Genomic DNA, 16,667 nt, shown 5'->3' with positions numbered 1-16,667 from the left:
TTTTCCTGCTCTCGAGAAAGGCAGAAGCTGCACTTCTGAATGAGGTGCCATTTTTTAAATCATTAATTTCTCGCTGCCTGTGGCATCTTTTGCGGCGGTTCTTGGCGAAATATGCGCTTGAGGAAATCCTGCTCAATCTGAGAAATAAAAGTGGGCTTAATAATGCTTCCTACCATGAAAAAAAGCCGCTTTCATGGAAACTGCTTGATATCGGCGCCTTTTTCTTTAAGAGTTCAATGGGAGGGCTCGTTTTAAAGGTTGGAGCATGCGTTTGCGACGCCACCTGACGGTTTGCAGAGACCGCTACCTGAAGATCGCAAAGGTGGGTTGACCAAGTCCTGCTTTAGAATTTTCCTGCTCTTGAAAAAGGCAGAAGCTGCACTTCTGAATGAGGTGCCATTTTTTAAATCATTAATTTCTCGCTGCCTGTGGCATCTTTTGCGGCGGTTCTTGGCGAAATATGCGCTTGAGGAAATCCTGCTCAATCTGAGAAATAAAAGTGGGCTTAATAATGCTTCCTACCATGAAAAAAAGCCGCTTTCATGGAAACTGCTTGATATCGGCGCCTTTTTCTTTAAGAGTTCAATGGGAGGGCTCGTTTTAAAGGTTGGAGCATGCGTTTGCGACGCCACCTGACGGTTTGCAGAGACCGCTACCTGAAGATCGCAAAGGTGGGTTGACCAAGTCCTGCTTTAGAATTTTCCTGCTCTTGGGAAAGGCAGAAGCTGCACTTCTGAATGAGGTGCCATTTTTTAAATCATTAATTTCTCGCTGCCTGTGGCATCTTTTGCGGCGGTTCTTGGCGAAATATGCGCTTGAGGAAATCCTGCTCATTCTGAGAAATAAAAGTGGGCTCAATAATGCTTCCTACCATGAAAAAAGCCGCTTTCATGGAAACTGCTTGATATCGACGCCTTTTTCTTTAAGAGTTCAATGGGAGGGCTCGTTTTAAAGGTTGGAGCATGCGTTTGCGACGCCACCTGACGGTTTGCAGAGACCGCTACCTGAAGATCGCAAAGGTGGGTTGACCAAGTCCTGCTTTAGAGTTTTCCTGCTCTCGAGAAAGGCAGAAGCTGCACTTCTGAAGGAGGTGCCATTTTTTAAATCATTAATTTCTCGCTGCCTGTGGCATCTTTTGCGGCGGTTCTTGGCGAAATATGCGATTGAGGAAATCCTGCTAATTCTGAGAAATAAAAGTGGGCTCAATAATGCTTCCTACCATGAAAAAAAGCCGCTTTCATGGAAACTGCTTGATATCGGCGCCTTTTTCTTTAAGAATTCAATGGGAGGGCTCGTTTTAAAGGTTGGAGCATGCGTTTGCGACGTCACCTGACGGTTTGGAGAGACCGCTACCTGAAGATCGCAAAGGTGGGTTGACCAAGTCCTGCTTTAGAATTTTCCTGCTCTTGAGAAAGGCAAAAGCTGCACTTCTGAATGAGGTGCCATTTTTTAAATCATTAATTTCTCGCTGCCTGTGGCTTCTTTTGCGGCGGTTCTTGGCGAAATATGCGCTTGAGGAAATCCTGCTCATTCTGAGAAATAAAAGTGGGCTCAATAATGCTTCCTACCATGAAAAAAAGCCGCTTTCATGAAAACTGCTTGATATCGGCGCCTTTTTCTTTAAGAATTCAATGGGAGGGCTCGTTTTAAAGGTTGGAGCATGCGTTTGCGACGCCACCTGACGGTTTGCAGAGACCGCTACCTGAAGATCGCAAAGGTGGGTTGGCCAAGTCCTGCTTTAGAATTTTCCTGCTCTCGAGAAAGGCAGAAGCTGCACTTCTGAATGAGGTGCCATTTTTTAAATCATTAATTTCTCGCTGCCTGTGGCTTCTTTTGCGGCGGCTCTTGGCGAAATATGCGCTTGAGGAAATCCTGCTCATTCTGAGAAATAAAAGTGGGCTCAATAATGCTTCCTACCAAGAAAAAAAGCCGCTTTCATGGAAACTGCTTGATATCGGCGCCTTTTTCTTTAAGAATTCAATGGGAGGGCTCGTTTTAAAGGTTGGAGCATGCGTTTGCGACGCCACCTGACGGTTTGCAGAGACCGCTACCTGAAGATCGCAAAGGTGGGTTGACCAAGTCCTGCTTTAGAATTTTCCTGCTCTTGAAAAAGGCAGAAGCTGCACTTCTGAATGAGGTGCCATTTTTTAAATCATTAATTTCTCGCTGCCTGTGGCATCTTTTGCGGCGGTTCTTGGCGAAATATGCGCTTGAGGAAATCCTGCTCAATCTGAGAAATAAAAGTGGGCTTAATAATGCTTCCTACCATGAAAAAAAGCCGCTTTCATGGAAACTGCTTGATATCGGCGCCTTTTTCTTTAAGAGTTCAATGGGAGGGCTCGTTTTAAAGGTTGGAGCATGCGTTTGCGACGCCACCTGACGGTTTGCAGAGACCGCTACCTGAAGATCGCAAAGGTGGGTTGACCAAGTCCTGCTTTAGAATTTTCCTGCTCTTGGGAAAGGCAGAAGCTGCACTTCTGAATGAGGTGCCATTTTTTAAATCATTAATTTCTCGCTGCCTGTGGCATCTTTTGCGGCGGTTCTTGGCGAAATATGCGCTTGAGGAAATCCTGCTCATTCTGAGAAATAAAAGTGGGCTCAATAATGCTTCCTACCATGAAAAAAGCCGCTTTCATGGAAACTGCTTGATATCGACGCCTTTTTCTTTAAGAGTTCAATGGGAGGGCTCGTTTTAAAGGTTGGAGCATGCGTTTGCGACGCCACCTGACGGTTTGCAGAGACCGCTACCTGAAGATCGCAAAGGTGGGTTGACCAAGTCCTGCTTTAGAGTTTTCCTGCTCTCGAGAAAGGCAGAAGCTGCACTTCTGAAGGAGGTGCCATTTTTTAAATCATTAATTTCTCGCTGCCTGTGGCATCTTTTGCGGCGGTTCTTGGCGAAATATGCGATTGAGGAAATCCTGCTAATTCTGAGAAATAAAAGTGGGCTCAATAATGCTTCCTACCATGAAAAAAAGCCGCTTTCATGGAAACTGCTTGATATCGGCGCCTTTTTCTTTAAGAATTCAATGGGAGGGCTCGTTTTAAAGGTTGGAGCATGCGTTTGCGACGTCACCTGACGGTTTGGAGAGACCGCTACCTGAAGATCGCAAAGGTGGGTTGACCAAGTCCTGCTTTAGAATTTTCCTGCTCTTGAGAAAGGCAAAAGCTGCACTTCTGAATGAGGTGCCATTTTTTAAATCATTAATTTCTCGCTGCCTGTGGCTTCTTTTGCGGCGGTTCTTGGCGAAATATGCGCTTGAGGAAATCCTGCTCATTCTGAGAAATAAAAGTGGGCTCAATAATGCTTCCTACCATGAAAAAAAGCCGCTTTCATGAAAACTGCTTGATATCGGCGCCTTTTTCTTTAAGAATTCAATGGGAGGGCTCGTTTTAAAGGTTGGAGCATGCGTTTGCGACGCCACCTGACGGTTTACAGAGACCGCTACCTGAAGATCGCAAAGGTGGGTTGACCAAGTCCTGCTTTAGAGTTTTCCTGCTCTCGAGAAAGGCAGAAGCTGCACTTCTGAAGGAGGTGCCATTTTTTAAATCATTAATTTCTCGCTGCCTGTGGCATCTTTTGCGGCGGTTCTTGGCGAAATATGCGATTGAGGAAATCCTGCTAATTCTGAGAAATAAAAGTGGGCTCAATAATGCTTCCTACCATGAAAAAAAGCCGCTTTCATGGAAACTGCTTGATATCGGCGCCTTTTTCTTTAAGAATTCAATGGGAGGGCTCGTTTTAAAGGTTGGAGCATGCGTTTGCGACGTCACCTGACGGTTTGGAGAGACCGCTACCTGAAGATCGCAAAGGTGGGTTGACCAAGTCCTGCTTTAGAATTTTCCTGCTCTTGAGAAAGGCAAAAGCTGCACTTCTGAATGAGGTGCCATTTTTTAAATCATTAATTTCTCGCTGCCTGTGGCTTCTTTTGCGGCGGTTCTTGGCGAAATATGCGCTTGAGGAAATCCTGCTCATTCTGAGAAATAAAAGTGGGCTCAATAATGCTTCCTACCATGAAAAAAAGCCGCTTTCATGAAAACTGCTTGATATCGGCGCCTTTTTCTTTAAGAATTCAATGGGAGAGCTCGTTTTAAAGGTTGGAGCATGCGTTTGCGACGCCACCTGACGGTTTGCAGAGACCGCTACCTGAAGATCGCAAAGGTGGGTTGACCAAGTCCTGCTTTAGAATTTTCCTGCTCTCGAGAAAGGCAGAAGCTGCACTTCTGAATGAGGTGCCATTTTTTAAATCATTAATTTCTCGCTGCCTGTGGCTTCTTTTGCGGCGGCTCTTGGCGAAATATGCGCTTGAGGAAATCCTGCTCATTCTGAGAAATAAAAGTGGGCTCAATAATGCTTCCTACCATGAAAAAAAGCCGCTTTCATGGAAACTGCTTGATATCGGCGCCTTTTTCTTTAAGAATTCAATGGGAGGGCTCGTTTTAAAGGTTGGAGCATGCGTTTGCGACGCCACCTGACGGTTTGCAGAGACCGCTACCTGAAGATCGCAAAGGTGGGTTGACCAAGTCCTGCTTTAGAATTTTCCTGCTCTCGAGAAAGGCAGAAGCTGCACTTCTGAATGAGGTGCCATTTTTTAAATCATTAATTTCTCGCTGCCTGTGGCTTCTTTTGCGGCGGCTCTTGGCGAAATATGCGCTTGAGGAAATCCTGCTCATTCTGAGAAATAAAAGTGGGCTCAATAATGCTTCCTAACATGAAAAAAAGCCGCTTTCATGGAAACTGCTTGATATCGGCGCCTTTTTCTTTAAGAATTCAATGGGAGGGCTCGTTTTAAAGGTTGGAGCATGCGTTTGCGACGCCACCTGACGGTTTGCAGAGACCGCTACCTGAAGATCGCAAAGGTGGGTTGACCAAGTCCTGCTTTAGAATTTTACTGCTCTCGAGAAAGGCAGAAGCTGCACTTCTGAATGAGGTGCCATTTTTTAAATCATTAATTTCTCGCTGCCTGTCGCATCTTTTGCGGCGGTTCTTGGCGAAATATGCGCTTGAGGAAATCGTGCTCATTCTGAGAAATAAAAGTGGGCTCAATAATGTTTCCTACCATGAAAAAAAGCCGCTTTCATGGAAACTGCTTGATATCGGCGCCTTTTTCTTTAAGAGTTCAATGGGAGGGCTCGTTTTAAAGGTTGGAGCATGCGTTTGCGACGCCACCTGACGGTTTGCAGAGACCGCTACCTGAAGATCGCAAAGGTGGGTTGACCAAGTCCTGCTTTAGAATTTTCCTGCTCTCGAGAAAGGCAGAAGCTGCACTTCTGAATGAGGTGCCATTTTTTAAATCATTAATTTCTCGCTGCCTTTCGCATCTTTTGCGGCGGTTCTTGGCGAAATATGCGCTTGAGGAAATCGTGCTCATTCTGAGAAATAAAAGTGGGCTCAATAATGTTTCCTACCATGAAAAAAAGCCGCTTTCATGGAAACTGCTTGATATCGGCGCCTTTTTCTTTAAGAGTTCAATGGGAGGGCTCGTTTTAAAGGTTGGAGCATGCGTTTGCGACGCCACCTGACGGTTTGCAGAGACCGCTACCTGAAGATCGCAAAGGTGGGTTGACCAAGTCCTGCTTTAGAATTTTCCTGCTCTCGAGAAAGGCAGAAGCTGCACTTCTGAATGAGGTGCCATTTTTTAAATCATTATTTCTCGCTGCCTGTGGCATCTTTTGCGGCGGTTCTTGGCGAAATATGCGCTTGAGGAAATCGTGCTCATTCTGAGAAATAAAAGTGGGCTCAATAATGCTTCCTACCATGAAAAAAAGCCGCTTTCATGGAAACTGCTTGATATCGGCGCCTTTTTCTTTAAGAGTTCAATGGGAGGGCTCGTTTTAAAGGTTGGAGCATGCGTTTGCGACGCCACCTGACGGTTTGCAGAGACCGCTACCTGAAGATCGCAAAGGTGGGTTGACCAAGTCCTGCTTTAGAATTTTCCTGCTCTTGAGAAAGGCAGAAGCTGCACTTCTGAATGAGGTGCCATTTTTTAAATCATTAATTTCTCGCTGCCTGTGGCATCTTTTGCGGCGGTTCTTGGCGAAATATGCGCTTGAGGAAATCGTGCTCATTCTGAGAAATAAAAGTGGGCTCAATAATGTTTCCTACCATGAAAAAAAGCCGCTTTCATGGAAACTGCTTGATATCGGCGCCTTTTTCTTTAAGAGTTCAATGGGAGGGCTCGTTTTAAAGGTTGGAGCATGCGTTTGCGACGCCACCTGACGGTTTGCAGAGACCGCTACCTGAAGATCGCAAAGGTGGGTTGACCAAGTCCTGCTTTAGAATTTTCCTGCTCTCGAGAAAGGCAGAAGCTGCACTTCTGAATGAGGTGCCATTTTTTAAATCATTATTTCTCGCTGCCTGTGGCATCTTTTGCGGCGGTTCTTGGCGAAATATGCGCTTGAGGAAATCGTGCTCATTCTGAGAAATAAAAGTGGGCTCAATAATGCTTCCTACCATGAAAAAAAGCCGCTTTCATGGAAACTGCTTGATATCGGCGCCTTTTTCTTTAAGAGTTCAATGGGAGGGCTCGTTTTAAAGGTTGGAGCATGCGTTTGCGACGCCACCTGACGGTTTGCAGAGACCGCTACCTGAAGATCGCAAAGGTGGGTTGACCAAGTCCTGCTTTAGAATTTTCCTGCTCTTGAGAAAGGCAGAAGCTGCACTTCTGAATGAGGTGCCATTTTTTAAATCATTAATTTCTCGCTGCCTGTGGCATCTTTTGCGGCGGTTCTTGGCGAAATATGCGCTTGAGGAAATCCTGCTCATTCTGAGAAATAAAAGTGGGCTTAATAATGCTTCCTACCATGAAAAAAAGCCGCTTTCATGGAAACTGCTTGATATCGGCGCCTTTTTCTTTAAGAGTTCAATGGGAGGGCTCGTTTTAAAGGTTGGAGCATGCGTTTGCGACGCCACCTGACGGTTTGCAGAGACCGCTACCTGAAGATCGCAAAGGTGGGTTGACCAAGTCCTGCTTTAGAATTTTCCTGCTCTCGAGAAAGGCAGAAGCTGCACTTCTGAATGAGGTGCCATTTTTTAAATCATTAATTTCTCGCTGCCTGTGGCATCTTTTGCGGCGGTTCTTGGCGAAATATGCGCTTGAGGAAATCGTGCTCATTCTGAGAAATAAAATTGGGCTCAATAATGCTTCCTACCATGAAAAAAAGCCGCTTTCATGGAAACTGCTTGATATCGGCGCCTTTTTCTTTAAGAGTTCAATGGGAGGGCTCGTTTTAAAGGTTGGAGCATGCGTTTGCGACGCCACCTGACGGTTTGCAGAGACCGCTACCTGAAGATCGCAAAGGTGGGTTGACCAAGTCCTGCTTTAGAATTTTCCTGCTCTCGAGAAAGGCAGAAGCTGCACTTCTGAATGAGGTGCCATTTTTTAAATCATTAATTTCTCGCTGCCTGTGGCATCTTTTGCGGCGGTTCTTGGCGAAATATGCGCTTGAGGAAATCCTGCTCATTCTGAGAAATAAAAGTGGGCTCAATAATGCTTCCTACCATGAAAAAAAGCCGCTTTCATGGAAACTGCTTGATATCGGCGCCTTTTTCTTTAAGAGTTCAATGGGAGGGCTCGTTTTAAAGGTTGGAGCATGCGTTTGCGACGCCACCTGACGGTTTGCAGAGACCGCTACCTGAAGATCGCAAAGGTGGGTTGACCAAGTCCTGCTTTAGAGTTTTCCTGCTCTCGAGAAAGGCAGAAGCTGCACTTCTGAAGGAGGTGCCATTTTTTAAATCATTAATTTCTCGCTGCCTGTGGCATCTTTTGCGGCGGTTCTTGGCGAAATATGCGATTGAGGAAATCCTGCTCATTCTGAGAAATAAAAGTGGGCTCAATAATGCTTCCTACCATGAAAAAAAGCCGCTTTCATGGAAACTGCTTGATATCGGCGCCTTTTTCTTTAAGAATTCAATGGGAGGGCTCGTTTTAAAGGTTGGAGCATGCGTTTGCGACGCCACCTGACGGTTTGCAGAGACCGCTACCTGAAGATCGCAAAGGTGGGTTGACCAAGTCCTGCTTTAGAATTTTCCTGCTCTCGAGAAAGGCAGAAGCTGCACTTCTGAATGAGGTGCCATTTTTTAAATCATTAATTTCTCGCTGCCTGTGGCTTCTTTTGCGGCGGTTCTTGGCGAAATATGCGCTTGAGGAAATCCTGCTCATTCTGAGAAATAAAAGTGGGCTCAATAATGCTTCCTACCATGAAAAAAAGCCGCTTTCATGGAAACTGCTTGATATCGGCGCCTTTTTCTTTAAGAATTCAATGGGAGGGCTCGTTTTAAAGGTTGGAGCATGCGTTTGCGACGCCACCTGACGGTTTGCAGAGACCGCTACCTGAAGATCGCAAAGGTGGGTTGACCAAGTCCTGCTTTAGAATTTTCCTGCTCTCGAGAAAGGCAGAAGCTGCACTTCTGAATGAGGTGCCATTTTTTAAATCATTAATTTCTCGCTGCCTGTGGCTTCTTTTGCGGCGGCTCTTGGCGAAATATGCGCTTGAGGAAATCCTGCTCATTCTGAGAAATAAAAGTGGGCTCAATAATGCTTCCTACCATGAAAAAAAGCCGCTTTCATGGAAACTGCTTGATATCGGCGCCTTTTTCTTTAAGAATTCAATGGGAGGGCTCGTTTTAAAGGTTGGAGCATGCGTTTGCGACGCCACCTGACGGTTTGCAGAGACCGCTACCTGAAGATCGCAAAGGTGGGTTGACCAAGTCCTGCTTTAGAATTTTCCTGCTCTCGAGAAAGGCAGAAGCTGCACTTCTGAATGAGGTGCCATTTTTTAAATCATTAATTTCTCGCTGCCTGTGGCTTCTTTTGCGGCGGCTCTTGGCGAAATATGCGCTTGAGGAAATCCTGCTCATTCTGAGAAATAAAAGTGGGCTCAATAATGCTTCCTAACATGAAAAAAAGCCGCTTTCATGGAAACTGCTTGATATCGGCGCCTTTTTCTTTAAGAGTTCAAAGGGAGGGCTCGTTTTAAAGGTTGGAGCATGCGTTTGCGACGCCACCTGACGGTTTGCAGAGACCGCTACCTGAAGATCGCAAAGGTGGGTTGACCAAGTCCTGCTTTAGAATTTTCCTGCTCTTGAGAAAGGCAGAAGCTGCACTTCTGAATGAGGTGCCATTTTTTAAATCATTAATTTCTCGCTGCCTGTGGCATCTTTTGCGGCGGTTCTTGGCGAAATATGCGCTTGAGGAAATCGTGCTCATTCTGAGAAATAAAAGTGGGCTCAATAATGCTTCCTACCATAAAAAAAGCCGCTTTCATGGAAACTGCTTGATATCGGCGCCTTTTTCTTTAAGAGTTCAATGGGAGGGCTCGTTTTAAAGGTTTGAGCATGCGTTTGCGACGCCACCTGACGGTTTGCAGAGACCGCTACCTGAAGATCGCAAAGGTGGGTTGACCAAGTCCTGCTTTAGAATTTTCCTGCTCTTGAAAAAGGCAGAAGCTGCACTTCTGAATGAGGTGCCATTTTTTAAATCATTAATTTCTCGCTGCCTGTGGCATCTTTTGCGGCGGTTCTTGGCGAAATATGCGCTTGAGGAAATCCTGCTCAATCTGAGAAATAAAAGTGGGCTTAATATTGCTTCCTACCATGAAAAAAAGCCGCTTTCATGGAAACTGCTTGATATCGGCGCCTTTTTCTTTAAGAGTTCAATGGGAGGGCTCGTTTTAAAGGTTGGAGCATGCGTTTGCGACGCCACCTGACGGTTTGCAGAGACCGCTACCTGAAGATCGCAAAGGTGGGTTGACCAAGTCCTGCTTTAGAATTTTCGTGCTCTCGAGAAAGGCAGAAGCTGCACTTCTGAATGAGGTGCCATTTTTTAAATCATTAATTTCTCGCTGCCTGTGGCATCTTTTGCGGCGGTTCTTGGCGAAATATGCGCTTGAGGAAATCCTGCTCAATCTGAGAAATAAAAGTGGGCTTAATAATGCTTCCTACCATGAAAAAAAGCCGCTTTCATGGAAACTGCTTGATATCGGCGCCTTTTTCTTTAAGAGTTCAATGGGAGGGCTCGTTTTAAAGGTTGGAGCATGCGTTTGCGACGCCACCTGACGGTTTGCAGAGACCGCTACCTGAAGATCGCAAAGGTGGGTTGACCAAGTCCTGCTTTAGAATTTTCCTGCTCTTGAAAAAGGCAGAAGCTGCACTTCTGAATGAGGTGCGATTTTTTAAATCATTAATTTCTCGCTGCCTGTGGCATCTTTTGCGGCGGTTCTTGGCGAAATATGCGCTTGAGGAAATCGTGCTCATTCTGAGAAATAAAAGTGGGCTTAATAATGCTTCCTACCATAAAAAAAGCCGCTTTCATGGAAACTGCTTGATATCGGCGCCTTTTTCTTTAAGAGTTCAATGGGAGGGCTCGTTTTAAAGGTTGGAGCATGCGTTTGCGACGCCACCTGACGGTTTGCAGAGACCGCTACCTGAAGATCGCAAAGGTGGGTTGACCAAGTCCTGCTTTAGAATTTTCCTGCTCTTGAAAAAGGCAGAAGCTGCACTTCTGAATGAGGTGCCATTTTTTAAATCATTAATTTCTCGCTGCCTGTGGCATCTTTTGCGGCGGTTCTTGGCGAAATATGCGCTTGAGGAAATCGTGCTCATTCTGAGAAATAAAAGTGGGCTTAATAATGCTTCCTACCATAAAAAAAGCCGCTTTCATGGAAACTGCTTGATATCGGCGCCTTTTTCTTTAAGAGTTCAATGGGAGGGCTCGTTTTAAAGGTTGGAGCATGCGTTTGCGACGCCACCTGACGGTTTGCAGAGACCGCTACCTGAAGATCGCAAAGGTGGGTTGACCAAGTCCTGCTTTAGAATTTTCCTGCTCTTGAAAAAGGCAGAAGCTGCACTTCTGAATGAGGTGCCATTTTTTAAATCATTAATTTCTCGCTGCCTGTGGCATCTTTTGCGGCGGTTCTTGGCGAAATATGCGCTTGAGGAAATCGTGCTCATTCTGAGAAATAAAAGTGGGCTCAATAATGCTTCCTACCATGAAAAAAGCCGCTTTCATGGAAACTGCTTGATATCGGCGCCTTTTTCTTTAAGAGTTCAATGGGAGGGCTCGTTTTAAAGGTTGGAGCATGCGTTTGCGACGCCACCTGACGGTTTGCAGAGACCGCTACCTGAAGATCGCAAAGGTGGGTTGACCAAGTCCTGCTTTAGAATTTTCGTGCTCTTGAGAAAGGCAGAAGCTGCACTTCTGAATGAGGTGCCATTTTTTAAATCATTAATTTCTCGCTGCCTGTGGCATCTTTTGCGGCGGTTCTTGGCGAAATATGCGCTTGAGGAAATCGTGCTCATTCTGAGAAATAAAAGTGGGCTTAATAATGCTTCCTACCATAAAAAAAGCCGCTTTCATGGAAACTGCTTGATATCGGCGCCTTTTTCTTTAAGAGTTCAATGGGAGGGCTCGTTTTAAAGGTTGGAGCATGCGTTTGCGACGCCACCTGACGGTTTGCAGAGACCGCTACCTGAAGATCGCAAAGGTGGGTTGACCAAGTCCTGCTTTAGAATTTTCCTGCTCTTGAAAAAGGCAGAAGCTGCACTTCTGAATGAGGTGCCATTTTTTAAATCATTAATTTCTCGCTGCCTGTGGCATCTTTTGCGGCGGTTCTTGGCGAAATATGCGCTTGAGGAAATCGTGCTCATTCTGAGAAATAAAAGTGGGCTTAATAATGCTTCCTACCATAAAAAAAGCCGCTTTCATGGAAACTGCTTGATATCGGCGCCTTTTTCTTTAAGAGTTCAATGGGAGGGCTCGTTTTAAAGGTTGGAGCATGCGTTTGCGACGCCACCTGACGGTTTGCAGAGACCGCTACCTGAAGATCGCAAAGGTGGGTTGACCAAGTCCTGCTTTAGAATTTTCCTGCTCTTGAGAAAGGCAGAAGCTGCACTTCTGAATGAGGTGCCATTTTTTAAATCATTAATTTCTCGCTGCCTGTGGCATCTTTTGCGGCGGTTCTTGGCGAAATATGCGCTTGAGGAAATCCTGCTCATTCTGAGAAATAAAAGTGGGCTCAATAATGCTTCCTACCATGAAAAAAAGCCGCTTTCATGGAAACTGCTTGATATCGACGCCTTTTTCTTTAAGAGTTCAATGGGAGGGCTCGTTTTAAAGGTTGGAGCATGCGTTTGCGACGCCACCTGACGGTTTGCAGAGACCGCTACCTGAAGATCGCAAAGGTGGGTTGACCAAGTCCTGCTTTAGAGTTTTCCTGCTCTCGAGAAAGGCAGAAGCTGCACTTCTAAAGGAGGTGCCATTTTTTAAATCATTAATTTCTCGCTGCCTGTGGCATCTTTTGCGGCGGTTCTTGGCGAAATATGCGATTGAGGAAATCCTGCTCATTCTGAGAAATAAAAGTGGGCTCAATAATGCTTCCTACCATGAAAAAAAGCCGCTTTCATGGAAACTGCTTGATATCGGCGCCTTTTTCTTTAAGAATTCAATGGGAGGGCTCGTTTTAAAGGTTGGAGCATGCGTTTGCGACGTCACCTGACGGTTTGGAGAGACCGCTACCTGAAGATCGCAAAGGTGGGTTGACCAAGTCCTGCTTTAGAATTTTACTGCTCTTGAGAAAGGCAAAAGCTGCACTTCTGAATGAGGTGCCATTTTTTAAATCATTAATTTCTCGCTGCCTGTGGCTTCTTTTGCGGCGGTTCTTGGCGAAATATGCGCTTGAGGAAATCCTGCTCATTCTGAGAAATAAAAGTGGGCTCAATAATGCTTCCTACCATGAAAAAAAGCCGCTTTCATGGAAACTGCTTGATATCGGCGCCTTTTTCTTTAAGAATTCAATGGGAGGGCTCGTTTTAAAGGTTGGAGCATGCGTTTGCGACGCCACCTGACGGTTTGCAGAGACCGCTACCTGAAGATCGCAAAGGTGGGTTGACCAAGTCCTGCTTTAGAATTTTCCTGCTCTCGAGAAAGGCAGAAGCTGCACTTCTGAATGAGGTGCCATTTTTTAAATCATTAATTTCTCGCTGCCTGTGGCTTCTTTTGCGGCGGCTCTTGGCGAAATATGCGCTTGAGGAAATCCTGCTCATTCTGAGAAATAAAAGTGGGCTCAATAATGCTTCCTACCATGAAAAAAAGCCGCTTTCATGAAAACTGCTTGATATCGGCGCCTTTTTCTTTAAGAATTCAATGGGAGGGCTCGTTTTAAAGGTTGGAGCATGCGTTTGCGACGCCACCTGACGGTTTGCAGAGACCGCTACCTGAAGATCGCAAAGGTGGGTTGACCAAGTCCTGCTTTAGAATTTTCCTGCTCTCGAGAAAGGCAGAAGCTGCACTTCTGAATGAGGTGCCATTTTTTAAATCATTAATTTCTCGCTGCCTGTGGCTTCTTTTGCGGCGGCTCTTGGCGAAATATGCGCTTGAGGAAATCCTGCTCATTCTGAGAAATAAAAGTGGGCTCAATAATGCTTCCTAACATGAAAAAAAGCCGCTTTCATGGAAACTGCTTGATATCGGCGCCTTTTTCTTTAAGAATTCAATGGGAGGGCTCGTTTTAAAGGTTGGAGCATGCGTTTGCGACGCCACCTGACGGTTTGCAGAGACCGCTACCTGAAGATCGCAAAGGTGGGTTGACCAAGTCCTGCTTTAGAATTTTACTGCTCTCGAGAAAGGCAGAAGCTGCACTTCTGAATGAGGTGCCATTTTTTAAATCATTAATTTCTCGCTGCCTGTCGCATCTTTTGCGGCGGTTCTTGGCGAAATATGCGCTTGAGGAAATCGTGCTCATTCTGAGAAATAAAAGTGGGCTCAATAATGTTTCCTACCATGAAAAAAAGCCGCTTTCATGGAAACTGCTTGATATCGGCGCCTTTTTCTTTAAGAATTCAATGGGAGGGCTCGTTTTAAAGGTTGGAGCATGCGTTTGCGACGCCACCTGACGGTTTGCAGAGACCGCTACCTGAAGATCGCAAAGGTGGGTTGACCAAGTCCTGCTTTAGAATTTTTCTGCTCTCGAGAAAGGCAGAAGCTGCACTTCTGAATGAGGTGCCATTTTTTAAATCATTAATTTCTCGCTGCCTGTGGCTTCTTTTGCGGCGGTTCTTGGCGAAATATGCGCTTGAGGAAATCCTGCTCATTCTGAGAAATAAAAGTGGGCTCAATAATGCTTCCTACCATGAAAAAAAGCCGCTTTCATGGAAACTGCTTGATATCGGCGCCTTTTTCTTTAAGAATTCAATGGGAGGGCTCGTTTTAAAGGTTGGAGCATGCGTTTGTGACGCCACCTGACGGTTTGCAGAGACCGCTACCTGAAGATCGCAAAGGTGGGTTGACCAAGTCCTGCTTTAGAATTTTACTGCTCTCGAGAAAGGCAGAAGCTGCACTTCTGAATGAGGTGCCATTTTTTAAATCATTAATTTCTCGCTGCCTGTGGCTTCTTTTGCGGCGGTTCTTGGCGAAATATGCGCTTGAGGAAATCCTGCTCATTCTGAGAAATAAAAGTGGGCTCAATAATGTTTCCTACCATGAAAAAAAGCCGCTTTCATGGAAACTGCTTGATATCGGCGCCTTTTTCTTTAAGAATTCAATGGGAGGGCTCGTTTTAAAGGTTGGAGCATGCGTTTGCGACGCCACCTGACGGTTTGCAGAGACCGCTACCTGAAGATCGCAAAGGTGGGTTGACCAAGTCCTGCTTTAGAATTTTACTGCTCTCGAGAAAGGCAGAAGCTGCACTTCTGAATGAGGTGCCATTTTTTAAATCATTAATTTCTCGCTGCCTGTGGCTTCTTTTGCGGCGGTTCTTGGCGAAATATGCGCTTGAGGAAATCCTGCTCATTCTGAGAAATAAAAGTGGGCTTAATAATGCTTCCTACCATAAAAAAAACCGCTTTCATGGAAACTGCTTGATATCGGCGCCTTTTTCTTTAAGAGTTCAATGGGAGGGCTCGTTTTAAAGGTTGGAGCATGCGTTTGCGACGCCACCTTCCGGTTGTAGAGACCGCTACCTGAAGATCGCAAAGGTGGGTTGACCAAGTCCTGCTTTAGAATTTTCCTGCTCTCGAGAAAGGCAGAAGCTGCACTTCTGAATGAGGTGCCATTTTTTAAATCATTAATTTCTCGCTGCCTGTGGCATCTTTTGCGGCGGTTCTTGGCGAAATATGCGCTTGAGGAAATCCTGCTCATTCTGAGAAATAAAAGTGGGCTCAATAATGCTTCCTACTATGAAAAAAAGCCGCTTTCATGGAAACTGCTTGATATCGGCGCCTTTTTCTTTAAGAGTTCAATGGGAGGGCTCGTTTTAAAGGTTGGAGCATGCGTTTGCGACGCCACCTGACGGTTTGCAGAGACCGCTACCTGAAGATCGCAAAGGTGGGTTGACCAAGTCCTGCTTTAGAGTTTTCCTGCTCTCGAGAAAGGCAGAAGCTGCACTTCTGAAGGAGGTGCCATTTTTTAAATCATTAATTTCTCGCTGCCTGTGGCATCTTTTGCGGCGGTTCTTGGCGAAATATGCGCTTGAGGAAATCCTGCTCATTCTGAGAAATAAAAGTGGGCTCAATAATGCTTCCTACCATGAAAAAAAGCCGCTTTCATGGAAACTGCTTGATATCGGCGCCTTTTTCTTTAAGAATTCAATGGGAGGGCTCGTTTTAAAGGTTGGAGCATGCGTTTGCGACGCCACCTGACGGTTTGCAGAGACCGCTACCTGAAGATCGCAAAGGTGGGTTGACCAAGTCCTGCTTTAGAATTTTACTGCTCTCGAGAAAGGCAGAAGCTGCACTTCTGAATGAGGTGCCATTTTTTAAATCATTAATTTCTCGCTGCCTGTGGCTTCTTTTGCGGCGGTTCTTGGCGAAATATGCGCTTGAGGAAATCCTGCTCATTCTGAGAAATAAAAGTGGGCTCAATAATGTTTCCTACCATGAAAAAAAGCCGCTTTCATGGAAACTGCTTGATATCGGCGCCTTTTTCTTTAAGAATTCAATGGGAGGGCTCGTTTTAAAGGTTGGAGCATGCGTTTGCGACGCCACCTGACGGTTTGCAGAGACCGCTACCTGAAGATCGCAAAGGTGGGTTGACCAAGTCCTGCTTTAGAATTTTCCTGCTCTCGAGAAAGGCAGAAGCTGCACTTCTGAATGAGGTGCCATTTTTTAAATCATTAATTTCTCGCTGCCTGTGGCTTCTTTTGCGGCGGTTCTTGGCGAAATATGCGCTTGAGGAAATCCTGCTCATTCTGAGAAATAAAAGTGGGCTCAATAATGTTTCCTACCATGAAAAAAAGCCGCTTTCATGGAAACTGCTTGATATCGGCGCCTTTTTCTTTAAGAATTCAATGGGAGGGCTCGTTTTAAAGGTTGGAGCATGCGTTTGCGACGCCACCTGACGGTTTGCAGAGACCGCTACCTGAAGATCGCAAAGGTGGGTTGACCAAGTCCTGCTTTAGAATTTTACTGCTCTCGAGAAAGGCAGAAGCTGCACTTCTGAATGAGGTGCCATTTTTTAAATCATTAATTTCTCGCTGCCTGTCGCATCTTTTGCGGCGGTTCTTGGCGAAATATGCGCTTGAGGAAATCCTGCTCATTCTGAGAAATAAAAGTGGGCTCAATAATGCTTCCTACCATGAAAAAAAGCCGCTTTCATGGAAACTGCTTGATATCGGCGCCTTTATCTTTAAGAGCTCAATGGGAGGGCTCGTTTTAAAGGTTGGAGCATGCGTTTGCG

Source organism: Amblyomma americanum, chromosome 9 (genome assembly GCF_052857255.1).
Source record: "Amblyomma americanum isolate KBUSLIRL-KWMA chromosome 9, ASM5285725v1, whole genome shotgun sequence".
Taxonomy (NCBI): domain Eukaryota; kingdom Metazoa; phylum Arthropoda; class Arachnida; order Ixodida; family Ixodidae; genus Amblyomma; species Amblyomma americanum.
This window is presented reverse-complemented; position numbering follows the sequence as displayed.